The 13269-nt window shown below is 38.1% G+C and overlaps 2 long non-coding RNA genes across 3 annotated transcripts in view; one reads left to right on the top strand and one right to left on the bottom strand.

Moving 5' to 3' along the window:
• Positions 1–11232, bottom strand: part of LOC129550528 (uncharacterized) — a 38560-nt gene extending 27328 nt beyond the window's left edge. Inside the window, exon 1 of the long non-coding RNA XR_008684851.2 lies at positions 10970–11232. This is a non-coding gene — a long non-coding RNA (uncharacterized LOC129550528). The remainder of the gene's footprint in view (positions 1–10969) is intronic.
• Positions 1–13269, top strand: part of LOC129550525 (uncharacterized) — a 110049-nt gene that overhangs the window by 4906 nt on the left and 91874 nt on the right. Inside the window, exon 1 of one of the 2 annotated variants that reach the window (XR_008684848.2) lies at positions 8893–8971. The exons of the other annotated variant lie outside the window; for it this stretch is intronic. This is a non-coding gene — a long non-coding RNA (uncharacterized LOC129550525). Of the gene's footprint in view, positions 1–8892; positions 8972–13269 lie in introns of those variants that run through there. 2 annotated transcript variants of the gene reach the window in all.

The following is a 13269-nucleotide window of genomic DNA, read 5'->3' as shown; positions in this document are numbered from 1 at the left end:
CAATTTGATCTCTGTATCCGCTGCCTTTTCTAAAACCAGCTTGAACATCTGGAAGTTCACAGTTCACGTACTGTTGAAGCCTGGCTTGGAGAATTTTGAGCATTACTTTACTAGTGTGTGCTGCTGCTGCTGCTAAGTCGCTTCAGTCATGTCCGACTCTGTGCTATCCCACAGACAGCAACCCACCAGGCTCCTCTGTCCGTGGGATTCTCCAGGCAAGAATACTGTGTGTGAGATGAGTGCAATTGTGTGGTAGTTTGAGCATTCTTTGGCATTGCCTTTCTTTGGGATTGGAATGAAAACTGACCTTTTTCAGACCTGTGGCTGCTGCTGAGTTTTCCAAATTTGATTGCCTCTCCTCAAAATTATTATATTTTTGAAGTATTATATTACTATAATATTACCCACTTCTACAATTGTGTAATAGAATAAGCAATTTTCTACCCTTTCACAACTGCATGTTAACATGCTTTCTACCTTTTGCTCATTTGGTGGCAAAAAGTAACTTTTAGTTTGCAATTTCATGTTTTTAAATAAGGTTAAACAACTTTCCATATATACCTTTTTAGCTATTTGTATTTCTTCACTCTTGTTTAAAATGTTTGTCCATTCTACTATTGAGTTTGTCACTTCATTAATTTGTAAGAATTCTTTATACTTACTCATATGGATCCTTAAGTTCTATATATTGAAAACACTTTCTTCTTGGCTGTAGTTTGTGGGTTTATTTTTTAGCATGTTTCTTTTCTTTTTTAATGAATTTATTTTAATTTTAGGCTAATTATTTTACAATATTGTGGTAACTTTTGCCATACTTTGACATGAATCAACCATATGTGTGCATGTGTCACACTGTCCTGAAAAGCCCCCCGCCACTTCCGTTCCCATCCCATCCCTCTTGGTTGTTGCAGTGCATGAACTTTGAGTGTCCTGCTTCATGCATTGAACTTGGACTGGTTATCTATTTCATATATGGTAATATACATGTTTCAATGGTAGTCTTTCAAATCATCCCACCCTCGCCTTCTCCCACCGAGTCCAAAAGTCTGTTCTTAACGTCTGTGTCTCTTTTGCTATCTTGTATATAGGGTTGTCATTACCGTCTTTCTAAATTCCATATATATGCATTAATATACTGTACTTGTATTTTTCTTTCTGACTTACTTCAGTCTGTATAATAGGCTTCAGTTTCATCCACCTCATTAGACTGACTCAAATGCATTCTTTACTATAGCTGAGTAATATTCTATTGTGTATATGTACCACAGCTTTCTTATCCATTCATCTGCTGATGGACATCTAGGTTGCTTCAATGTCCTGGCTATTGTAAACAGTGCTGTAATGAACATTGGGGTACACGTGTCTCTTTCAATTCTGGTTTCCTTGGTGTGTATGCCCAGTAGTGGGGTCATATGGCAATTCTAGTTCCAATTTTTAAAGAAATCTCCACACTGTTCTCCAGAGGGGCTGTACTAGTTTGCATTCCCACCCACATTGTAAGAGGGTTCCCTTTTCTCCACACCCTCTCCAGCATTTATTGCTTGTAGACATTTGGATAGCAGCCATTCTGACTGGCGTGAAATGGTACCTTATGGTGGTTTTAATTTGCATTTCTTTGATAATGAGTGATGTTGAGCATCTTCTCATGTGTTTGTTAGTCATCTGTATGTCTTCTTTGGAGAAAAGTCTATTTAGTTATTTGGCCCCTTTTTTGATCGGGTCATTTATTTTTCTGATATTGAGCTGCATGAGCTGCTTGTATATTTTGGAGATTAATTCTTTGTCAGTTGTTTCATTTGCTATTATTTTTTCCCATTCTGAAGGCTACCTTTTCACCTTACTTACAGTTTCCTTTGTTGTGCAAAAGTTTTAAGTTTAATTAGGTACCATTTGTTTATTTTTGCTTATATTTCCATTACTCTGGGAGGTGGGCCATAGAGGATCTTGCTGTAATTTATGTCAGAGAGTGTTCTGCCTATGTTTTCCTCTGGGGGTCTTATAGTTTCTGGTCTTACATTTAGATCTTTAATCCATTTTGAGTTTATTTTTGTGTATGGTGTTAGAAAGTGTTCTAGTTTCATTCTTTTACAAGAGGTTGACCATTTTCCCAGGACCACTTGTTAAAGAGATTGTCTTTTCTCCATTGTATATTTTTGCCTCATTTGTCAAAGATAAGGTGTCCATAGGTGTGTGGATTTATCTCTGGGCTTTCTATTTTGTTCCATTGATCTATTTTTCTGTCTTTGTGCCAGTACCATACTGTCTTGATGACTGTAGCTTTGTAGTATAGTCTGATGTCAGGCAGGTTGATTCCTCCAGCTCCATTGTTCTTTCTCAAGATTGCTTTGGCTCTTTGAGGTTTTTTGTGTTTCCATACAAATTGTGAAATTATTTCTTCTAGTTGTGTGAAAAATACCATTGGTAGCTTGATAGGGATTGCATTGAATCTGTAGATTGCTTTGGGTAATACTCATTTTCACTATATTGATTCTTCTGATCCATGGAAATGGTATATTTCTTCATAAATTTGTGTCATCTTCGATTTCTTTCATCAGTGTTTTATAGCTTTCTCTATATCAGTCCTTTGTTTCTTTAGGTAAATTTATTCCTAAAGTATTCCTTTAGGAATTCCTAAATTTATTTAGGAATTATTTATCCTAAATAAATTCCTAAATTTATTCCTAAAGTGTTCCTTTAAGTATTTTATTCTTTTTGTTGCAATAGTGAATGGGATTGTTTCTTTAAAAATGTAGTTTGTGTTTTAACTTTGTTTATGGTGTCTTTATGACAATCACATATGTCAGTCTTTATGGAATTTTTTAAATGTTCTCCTTTATTTTGATCCAATATTTTAAAGATTTTGTTTATTATCTACGGCTCTTTATTCCATCTGGAATTTGTTTATATATGTGACATAGTGCCCACATTTTATTCTTGTAAAATGGATACTTTCCAGTATCATTATTAAACATTCCTTCTTTTTTCTGATGGTTTGAAGTGCCACCTTTATTATATTCCAAATTACATGTATACAAGAGTATTTCAGATTTTTTTTTGCTTCTTTGATATATTTGCCTATTCCTGCACTGAGTTTATACTCTTAGAATAGAATTTCATAGTATGCTTGATATCTGATAGAAGAAATATTCTTTATTTTTTACTCTTTTTTTTAAAAGAGTGTTAAATTCAATTTTTGCTCACTTTATTCTTCACATGAATTTTAGGATCAGCTGGTAAAGTTCCATTTCAACTGATATTACAGTAGCTCATAGAGTAAAATATTTATAGGAAGTCTTCCCAATCCAAAGCTGTTCCTTCCATTTTCTTGAGGCCTTTTTAAAAATAGTTTTCTTTATATGGGTCTTGGAAATTTCTTGTATTTATTTCTAATGTCATAGTTTTTATTTCTTCTGGGTTTGAAAATATTTTTCCATTGCACTGTTAGACTGTACCAGTTAGGAAAGTATATGGCTACAAACAACAGAAAGCCAACTGCAGCTTAAAGAAACTGGAGTGTATTTTTGTCACATAACAAAAAGCCAGATGTAAGCAGTTGCCAGGGGATCTGTCTCTTTTGCATCTTGTATCCTTATCTTCAAAAAGATGCCCACTGCACCACTAGCCCCCAGTTAGCATTCAGACCAGAAAGAGAAGGGAGGGGAAAGTTGAAAAGTCTGTACCAAGAAGGCACAAGCTTCTCTAGAGACATGGCCCACCTCTCAGTAGCTTGTCACTCCACCACCTCCAGGTGGCAAGGGAGGCAGCAGGGGTGAAGAGGGATGAGCGTGGGGGTTAGGTCGGCCAAACAGCAGTTACTCCACACCTGGCTTGTACTATAGCTACTGATTTGTGTCTGTTGATCTTCCATCACCTGCCATCCTAAGCATTCTCATTAATTTGAGGAACATTTCAATTGACTCCCTTGCATTGTCCAGGTATATGTCTACAAATAATGACTGTGTCTCTTCCTTTCAGGAGCTGTACCTCCTTTTTTCAGAATATTTTTTATTTTTGGTCTAATTGCACTGGGTAGTAGCTTATTTTGGTCTTAGGATGCAATTGCCTTTTATGTCTTTTTGAAGATATTCATCAGAATAAATTTTTTTTCTTTCATTCACTTAATGACCTTTAATTCTCAGGGAAGCTCTTCATTATTGTTTCCGTTGTTAAATGCTGCTAGTTTTCCTTCAGTATCTGGTAAGCCTCAGTTGTTTGTTTAACATAAATAATGATAAAAAGACTATCATTAATATAAGCAGCTCATATAGATCTCTGAGGCAGAATCCACCTGTTTCCCCTGCCTGAGGGGGCTGACAGACCAGCAGGCTTTGTTTGAAGTGTACAGGCTTGGAGCAGCCGGCTACAGGAGGGTGGCACCTTCAACCACTCCCCATGCCTAAGAGAGGGGGGTGGGCCACGTTCTGATGCTGAGGGGGGCAGTGCATTTGCCTCCAGGCAGAGGCCCTTCCCCATCATATCTTCCCCTTCCCTGTCTGTCCTAATGGTCTGGAGTTACTTATATTCCACCTTTCTCCTTTTTCAGTGCCTTGCACCCACATGGGACACCCATAGATAGGATATTTCTTGAGAGAGATGTTCTGAGGGTTTAGCCGGGAGGTTAAAAGCAGCTCCTGCCAGTAGCTCTGCATAAACAGGAGAAAAGGGACACCTGCCAAGGGCAGTTCTTTAGTGGACTCTCAAGTTCTCTCCAGGGCCTCCTCTTAAGAGTGAGACTTCTCTGAATTTGTACTTCTCTCCAGCTCCTGATTTGGACTGTTGGTTTCCCTTGGATCCTGTTCTCAGTCAATACCATGCATCCCCTTTGCCTTTCTATCTTCTAGGGATTCTTCGGAATTTCTTATCTGCCGACAAAATTTTTATTTTATTGTTTTTAGCATGCTCATGAATATATTCTTTTAAAATATCTGTCTTTTTAGATATTTCAGGGATTGTGGCCAGGAGTAGATGTGTGCCTTTTGTCCTCCACCTTGATCCACACTTCTCTGGAGAGATACTTACAAAATCATTTACATGTGACCAATTGACTGTCCCTCCCAAAGCAAACAAAATGCAGCTGTGTGGTGATTAATTGTTAAGTAACCATTCTGTATGCTGTAAGTCTTTCAGTAATAAAAACACTGTTCATTCAGATTAGCATATACACACTACTACATGTAAAATAGATAACTAGCAAGGACCTACTATATAGGACGGGGAACTATACTCAATATTTTATAATAACCTAAAAGGGAAAAGAATCTGAAAAAAAGGATATATATGTATGTATAACCGAATGGCTTTGCTGTATACCTGAAACTAACACAACATTGTAAATCAACTCTCCTTCAACTTCTTAAAAAAGAATCTGAGTTTATCTCCAATATTCTAAGATCTCACTGATCCTCTAAAATTCAGCTGTCAGCCAATTTTTTTCTTAAAACCCCCCACAAAAACAACAAAAAACCCGCTGTCAGTTTGATGTACAGTGATGAATTTTTAAGCTTCTTTTCTTTTAAGAAATAAATGTTGATACTTTAAAACGCTGATTCAATATTTCTCAAAATGCCACCCCTCCCCCCGCCCCCCAATTTATCTTTATTCTGTGTGCTTGTCTCACCTTGGGGACAATTTTTTCCTAAAAAAATTTTTTTTTAAGTAGGCATTTTCTGACAATACAAAATTTCCCAATGTGATGTTTAAATAACATTGATGCCAGGGAATTATTAAAAGAAGTTTGGTTCTCTGTATTTTGTTATTGTTTTTTCTTTTCCTTTCTTTTGGATGGGGTAGAAGAATCTTCTGCTTTCTTCAGAAATGAAGTGGTCCATTAAAGGAAGCTGTTGTATTACCATAGCAATATAGTTTTATTTATGTTCAGTTCATTTCCAGAAGTGACTGTCTGTCCAGCAGGAAAGCCCTGGAAGCTCATCTAATGACCAGATTGAAAAATTTCACTGCAAGATGAGGACTAACTTCCTTGTTGACTATGGGGATGTAGGATCAAGTTTTCATCCCCATAAACTCATGGCAGAATCTGTAGAGTTATATTTGAAAATAAAAAGGAATGGAACGTGCTTGTTTCAGTGATGGTCTCTGGTTTCTCATCCTCAAAAACATGATGCTCAAAAAATGCTAAAAAATTATGCCACATGAAACAAGCATCCAAAGATTCTAAGCAGAACACCATACCCTGAAATTAATAAAATTAAATGGCAGCTATAATTCAAAGCTTTCTAGTATAATTTTGCCAAAGATTCTACACCACCTTCTTAATTCTCTCTATTTTATTTGGAATGGGCAGTAGCAGTATAACCTATGGTATAGATGCGACTCAGCTGGTAAAGAATCCACCTGCAAAGCAGAAGACCCTGGTTTGATTCCTGGGTTGGGAAAATCCCCTGGAGAAAGGATAGGGTACTCACACCAGTTTTCTTGGGCTTCCCTAGTGGCTCAGATGGTAAAGAATCCACTTGCAATGCGGGAAACCTGGGTTCAATCCCTGGGTTGGGAAGATCCCCTGGAAGAGGGCATGGCAACCCACTCCAGTATTCTTGCCTGGAGAATCCCATGGACAGAGAAGCCTGACAGGCTACAGTCCATGGTGTTGAGAAGAGTCGGACATGACTGAGGGACTAAGCACACAGAAATTATTAAATAGCTTAGTACAACAGACTTACAAATAGTAACAAGTATCCCTTAGCTTTTACTTCCAGGACCTATTAGTTTACCATTAGTGAGTTAGAAATATATTTCTAACACTTTCCTAAGAGGAAGGGAAGTTATTAAATACATGAGTATGACTCAGCTCATGTTGGCCCATTTTGTAAGCTAGAGTTTGGAGGGAGAATAAATTGAACTATTTGCTAAATGGGGTTTTAGAATTGTTCTAGAGGAAACAATAATTTCACATGTGGTTTTCACTCTGATAAATTTTCGATTATGGATTCTACATTTATTACCAAGGGTTTTGTATACTTAGAACTGGACACCCCAGTGGCCAAGAGAGAATGAGTGTTTGGACAAACACTCTTATTGGGTCAGATATACTGTCAGAATTTCCTTAAAAAAGCAATCTGAATGTTTGTCTTTATTCTAATTTAAATCACATGGTGATTTGCTAAGGCTTTAAAAATGCAATTTAATCCTGTTCAATTTCCAAAGAGGGGTGAACATGTAATGAAATGAATTAACTAGGCCAATCATAATGAAACACTGGAGAAAACCAGACTCACTCACCATATGTCAAGGGTTTTGCAAATAGATCTCATCCTGCCTGATCTGTGTGTAGGGGCGGGGGTGGGGAGGTGGTAACTGGGGGAGGTAAGATATCATTTAAAGAAGGAGCATTACTCCTTTTAGGAGATCTGTTCATATGACTTTCAACAAAGCATCAACCCAAGATGTTGTATTGTGTGAGTAGCTAAATTTTTCGGGGAGCTGAGGACAAAATTTGAAGCCACAATACAGAAGCCTCTTCTCATCTCATACTTGGCTAGAGGTGACATTGTTATTCTCTCGGGGAATAATTTGTTCATCTGGAAAAAAACAAAACAAAACAGCATTGTATCTGGAACAATCACTGAGCATCCTCTAAACTCAAGTTAAGAAATGCTGCTTTGAAGCAGGGTGATAAGAAAGCATTAAAATGAGAGGATCCAGAGTAAGCCATCATAGCTCTAAAGGCTGGCTTTGCTACTGATTACTCATGTGGCCTTGGAGCTAAGTGAAGTTATGAGTGACTTAACTTCAACAAACTTTGGTTTTTCTCATCTGTAAAATGGGGATAATAACCTCACGCTGTTGAGGTCACCCTGACCTCATAGCGCACTGCATGATCCATGGTTAATGTTTGGTGAACATTAACAATTTTTAGTCTTGTTCTTAAAGTCATCAAAAATACTACAGTTTTCTTCATGCAACAAATACTGTGCATTCACTATGTGTGAAACCTTGCTAGAGACTGGGAATCAAGACTTCCATCTCTGTTGGCTACAGATGTCAATTTCTGCTCGCTGATCTTACCTTAAAGACGGCACTTTACGGTGCATCGTTCACTTTTACAGATCAGCCCATTGCCACATCGGAAAAAATGTGAAGACTCATGCATTTTAGTTATGCTTAATGAACGACTGAGCGACTGAACTGAACTGAATGAACGATTACAGCAACAACCGAGAAACTGAAGTCCACTTTGACTGACTTCTGTCTTTTATAAAATATGGGTAGCTGGGTTTCAGTCAGCATTGTGAAACGAAGAAAGGGACTGGTGTCACATGCTTCTGTGATTTTTTTGCACAGATTAGGACTTTTATTTTTGTTCCCCTCGCCCTTTTAAACATGATATGCACTAAGATTTTCATGTACATAGCTCCACCTTCTAAGACGCAGGGCTTGCCTCCATATGAACGTGGAATCCCCTTGCCAGTTATGTTTGCTCATGCATCTCTAGCAGCTGGAGGAAGAATCTGATCAGGCTCTGGGGGGCAAGCTATGTCCCACTCATGCCCCCCAAGAGACTGCACTTTGAGGTCCACCTTCCCACAGAATGTGCTTTAGAGCACGGTGACTGTGGGCTGGGGACTTGTCTCGGCTTCCCATTAATCTCTGAAGATGGAAGGGTAATCCTTTCACAAATATGGGAATGGGGGCTGCTCTGAGGCTGGCAAATAATAAACAATGAGGGTTGTTTTTTTTTTTTTTTTGTCCTGGATTCCTCCAGCCCTCCTCTCTGCAGTCCTTAGCCCTCGTCTTCCTCTCTGAAGGATTTAAATGGAATGACCTTAATTCTCGCTTTGTTTGCACTCTATCTTTTAAGGAGCTGCAGTGAAGACCAAATCAAACAGTAGATTAACAGTGGTACCTTTTATAAAGCTGATTAGTTCCTAAAATATGCTGAAAGGAAACAAAACCAGAAAGGAAAAAAAAAAAGAGAGAGAAAGTGGAATGGGGGCTGAGACAGAAGCCTTTGTCGGTGAGTTTGAAATAGCTCCGTTCTTTTCTGTGGCTACAGATATTGACCTTCCAGTAAAATATTTCCTTTGTATGCGAAGGCTTTGCTAGGATAGAATTTATAGTACTAAGCAGGTGCCTGGTAAGTGTTTCTAAACAAATATTACTTCACTGCCTAATTTTGGTTTAAGGGGAGACTGGTACTAGGGATGAATTCAGAAAACATTTGATGATGGCTCATCTGCTGCTCCTGGTTAGCAGGGCCTATCAAGTGGCTGACAGCATGAAATCAGAATTCCAAAGTTGCTGTTCCATGTGGAGGCATTAAGAGGAATACGGCCTCCTAAAATCTCCTTCAGCCCCTCTGGATTTGAAGGAATTTACAGAGAAACTTCCCAGACACCTCAGCTATATCCAGATGAAAGCCAAAGCAGAGTATGGCAGATTTGAAAGTGGGTCTCTGGAAAGAAAAAGACTATACAAAGCTATGCAGAAAATATTTTAGGGCTTCAGCTTCTGTTTCCTTTAAGGGATGAGAGAATGTTACTGAAATTGTTCGATTTAATTTAAAGTTAAATAAAACTGTGAAAGGCTCGGGTGCATTAATAAGATGATCCATCTGCTTATAATAATAGGATAATTCACATCTTCATTGTCAGAGCAGAAAGCCTCTGATAAGGTCAATCATTAAACTCAATATGTTTCATTCGTTGGTGCTGTGTCACTTAGATTCTCAGTGCCACTTGTCTGCCCTTCTTTTCCACTATGCACCTATATTGGAAATTTAGCTCCATTAGGTAGATGCTTGCACCATTATGAAGCCTGATTCCATCATTTTCCAAGTGCCAAGCCATTTAAATACGGTGCAGTCTTTGGTCATATTTAATCCAAACATTTACACACATCCAGCTCCTTCTTATCTTTTTAAATAGAATGCAGGGCTTATTTTTAAATTACATCCTCATTCATGTTCTATGAAAGCCTCAAGAGAAACCATCCATGGGATTTAAATTCTGGTCTACAGGTGCTGCTTCCTGTTCCTGGCCTTTAAATCCTGGCGCCAGCATAATTCTGGGCATGACTCCCCTGTGATGAGGTAGAAAAGATATAACAGAAACAGCCATTTTTTCCCCTTCTCCAAGAAATTATACTACACTGAGGTATACTGTAGCTTTTGCTTTCTTCTCTATTTATACCCAATTTTAAAAACATTTAAAAATAAGAGTCCCCAGAAAAGGGACATCAGTGGGAAGTTAGGATGCTTGAAATGAGGCAAGTGCTCACCCAAAACTGAGGTGTGCATGATTTCTTTTACCACGTGGGGTCAGTGAGACTTCTATGTGTTGGAGGTTTCTGATGTTACAGTGAGTCCCTCCATGACTTGTGTGCTATGACTAATACCAACCTGTCCCACACTCCTGAATCATCTATGGTTCCCTTTAGGCCCTTGAGACTATCTTTTCCACCAGTTTCCTCTCCTGCTGGTTTCTAGTATCAGCTGTTCAATTCAGCTCTCGTAACCAATGCAGAGATGCCCCGAAGGAATAGACACTAGCTTTTTTCAACTATTACTCTCAGATACTCGTTCAATAAAAAATAATCTTTTGCCAATTTGGAAAAGCAGTTGGACCAAATGACTTTTTGCCTAAACAACTTGCTCTCAACCTACTTTATCTTGCTCTGTACTTTAAAAAAAAAATCCCTGACAACACAGTAAGATTCCCCAAATGATCAAAACGGTGTGCTTGTGTTGGGTGCACATCTTGGCTAGGCCCTCGCTTGTTCCCACTCACCTAGAGACCTCATGGCTAAGCCTGAGAGGTTGGTGTGCGTGTGCGCGTTTTAACAAATTTTCAAAAGTTGCCATGGGGAGAGAACAGAAAGAAAGCCCTTCAGAAAGAAAATTATTTTCACAGCATCGTCACCAGAAAAACACCCCCCGCAATGGATATCTCTGAAGGTCGGCTGCCCTCTGAACTAATTGGGGGAGGAGGCGGGGAGCGCTTTGAGATTTGCTCACCTTTTATAATGGGTCTCAGAGAAGTGATCAGTAGCCAAACGCTTCCTGCCATGAGTGGTTTGGGCACTCTCTAAGCAAAGGAAAAGGCTCCTCCAGTTTCTTCTTGTTCATGTCCCTGAGAGAGGTCACCACCTTCCCTCTTTTACTTGCCACTTCTGATTATTGGGTAGGTTCTGCTCCAAAAGTCATCTTTTGTTGCAAGGACATTCATCTTCTCCCCTGTGATGAAATGCTCGCTGAGAAGGAGGGGTGGAAGCAGGAAAACTGATCTCAAAAGCCTCAAGATCACGGGCGAAGAGCATTATTTATAGACCTGTACTGAAAATCAACTTCAATCTGTGTGAATGCACTACATTAAACCAATAACAGACAACAAGCTTGTGAATATTTGGCAGGATGATGAAATCGGCCACAGCCCGTGTGCAGAGGGGAATCGGGGGGAGCACTGTCTGGGAAGGGCTGGTGCTCTTCCTTTGGAGTGTGTTGTGATTGCTAGTTGGTTTCCACAGATCCTTACTGAATATTATGCCATTAAACAGTATGACAGAAAATCAAAATATATGTTTACAGGGGTACTAAATAGTAAGTGCCCTTTCAAATGCTCTTTAATGGCTAGGCTTTAAAGTCGTCCTGGAGCACCCTCAAAAAGCGAGAGCAGCAGGTTTTGCAGATTTCTGTGGCTGTAAACCACGAGATGCTGAATGAAAGTGTGCTGGGATTTATGAACACCCGCACTCTGTATCCTTAAAGGCATATTCCCAAAGACAAAACAGCCCTCTGCCCTGTCTGTTCTTTTTATTACTATTATTGAAGTGTAGTTGATTTACAATGTTGCATTAGTTTCAAGTGTACAGCAAAGTGATTCAGTTATATACACATACATTTTTTCAGATTATTTTCCCTTGTAGATTATTACAAATACTGAGTATAGTTCCCTGTAGTAGGTCCTTGTTGGTTATCTGTTTTAAATACAGCAGTGTGTTTTATATACAGTATATAAATTCTTGAATTTTAGTTTTTAGCTTTCATTGAAAAACAGTGATTTCTCACTCTATTTCTCTGTGTATTTTTCTGAGCTGTATTTTTCTCAGAACTTGAGTAACAATTGATGTTTGGCTTGACATAATAGTGAATATACTTCCTGGGGCAATCAAAGAAGGAATATATGTTTGGATAGCAATAGATTAAAGCAATTTCTAAATAAGAAAATATATTTTGCCATGTAAAAATATAGATATAATTAAGAGCATTTCTAGACTAAGTGCAATTCTTGTAGTATATTGTAGATTGTATATTTGTTATGTTAAATGTACTGGGGCTCCATATATGAACCCACACCCAGGCCAAGATAACAGAAAAGGAAGTCCAGAAATAAACCAAAAACGTAATGTACTTTAACATCTGGAAAGGAAACATCTCAAACCAGTGTAGGGGAGGGCAAGGGAGAGATTTTTTATTCTATAACTAGTATAGGATAATTGGATAGCCATCAGAAAAAAAAAATCAAAAGTTGCATCTGTCCCTCATACCATGCTCAAGGATAAAGTTAAGAAAAGGTAAAGATTTTTTTTAAATGAAGAAAAGGAAAGAAACCAGACAAGCACTACAGAAAATGCATGGGAGAGCTTCTTTGTTGGAGTTTTCTTCTTGGCATGGGGATGGGAGAGAAGAGACAGGCAGAAACCATAAAAGATTTGTATGACCACATTAAAGCCAGAACTTCTGCGCAGAAAAGTCCTTATGCAAAATCAAAAGACAATGAATTGGGGGAAATATTTGCAACCCATAACACAACATAGCATACATTTTTCAAAAACATAAAGAGCGCGTAGAAATCAATAAGAAAATATCAATACCTGAAATATGGGCAAAATATCTCAAGTGAGGATTAACAGGGAAATAAATGCAGTTGGCTTTGAAACATATGAAAGATATTTGACTTCACTAATAACAGAAATTTAAATTAAAACTGTAGGGTTGCCCTGGTTTTTTTACCTATCAGATTGGCAGAATTTCAAAAGTTTAATATTACCCTTTGTTGGGAAGGTATGAGGAAATGCGTACTTTTGTACACTGTTGATGGGAGTGTAAATTGGAATTGCTCCTATAAAGTCAATTTGACAATATTCATCAAAATTACAAATGCAAATTTTTTTAACCTAGAAATTTCACCTCTGGGATTCTATCACTTATAAATATTTGCATACATATAAAATGACATACACAAGGTTATAAAAGCAAAATAATGAGAATAACCTGAGTATCCATCAAGAGATTGATTAAATGAATTACAGAACATA

Source organism: Moschus berezovskii, chromosome 21 (assembly GCF_049115385.1).
Source record: "Moschus berezovskii isolate FMDL1 chromosome 21, NW_MosBer_1.0, whole genome shotgun sequence".
Lineage (NCBI taxonomy): Eukaryota > Metazoa > Chordata > Mammalia > Artiodactyla > Moschidae > Moschus > Moschus berezovskii.
Note: the sequence above shows the minus strand (reverse complement) of the source record. Positions and strands in the feature narration are given on the sequence as shown.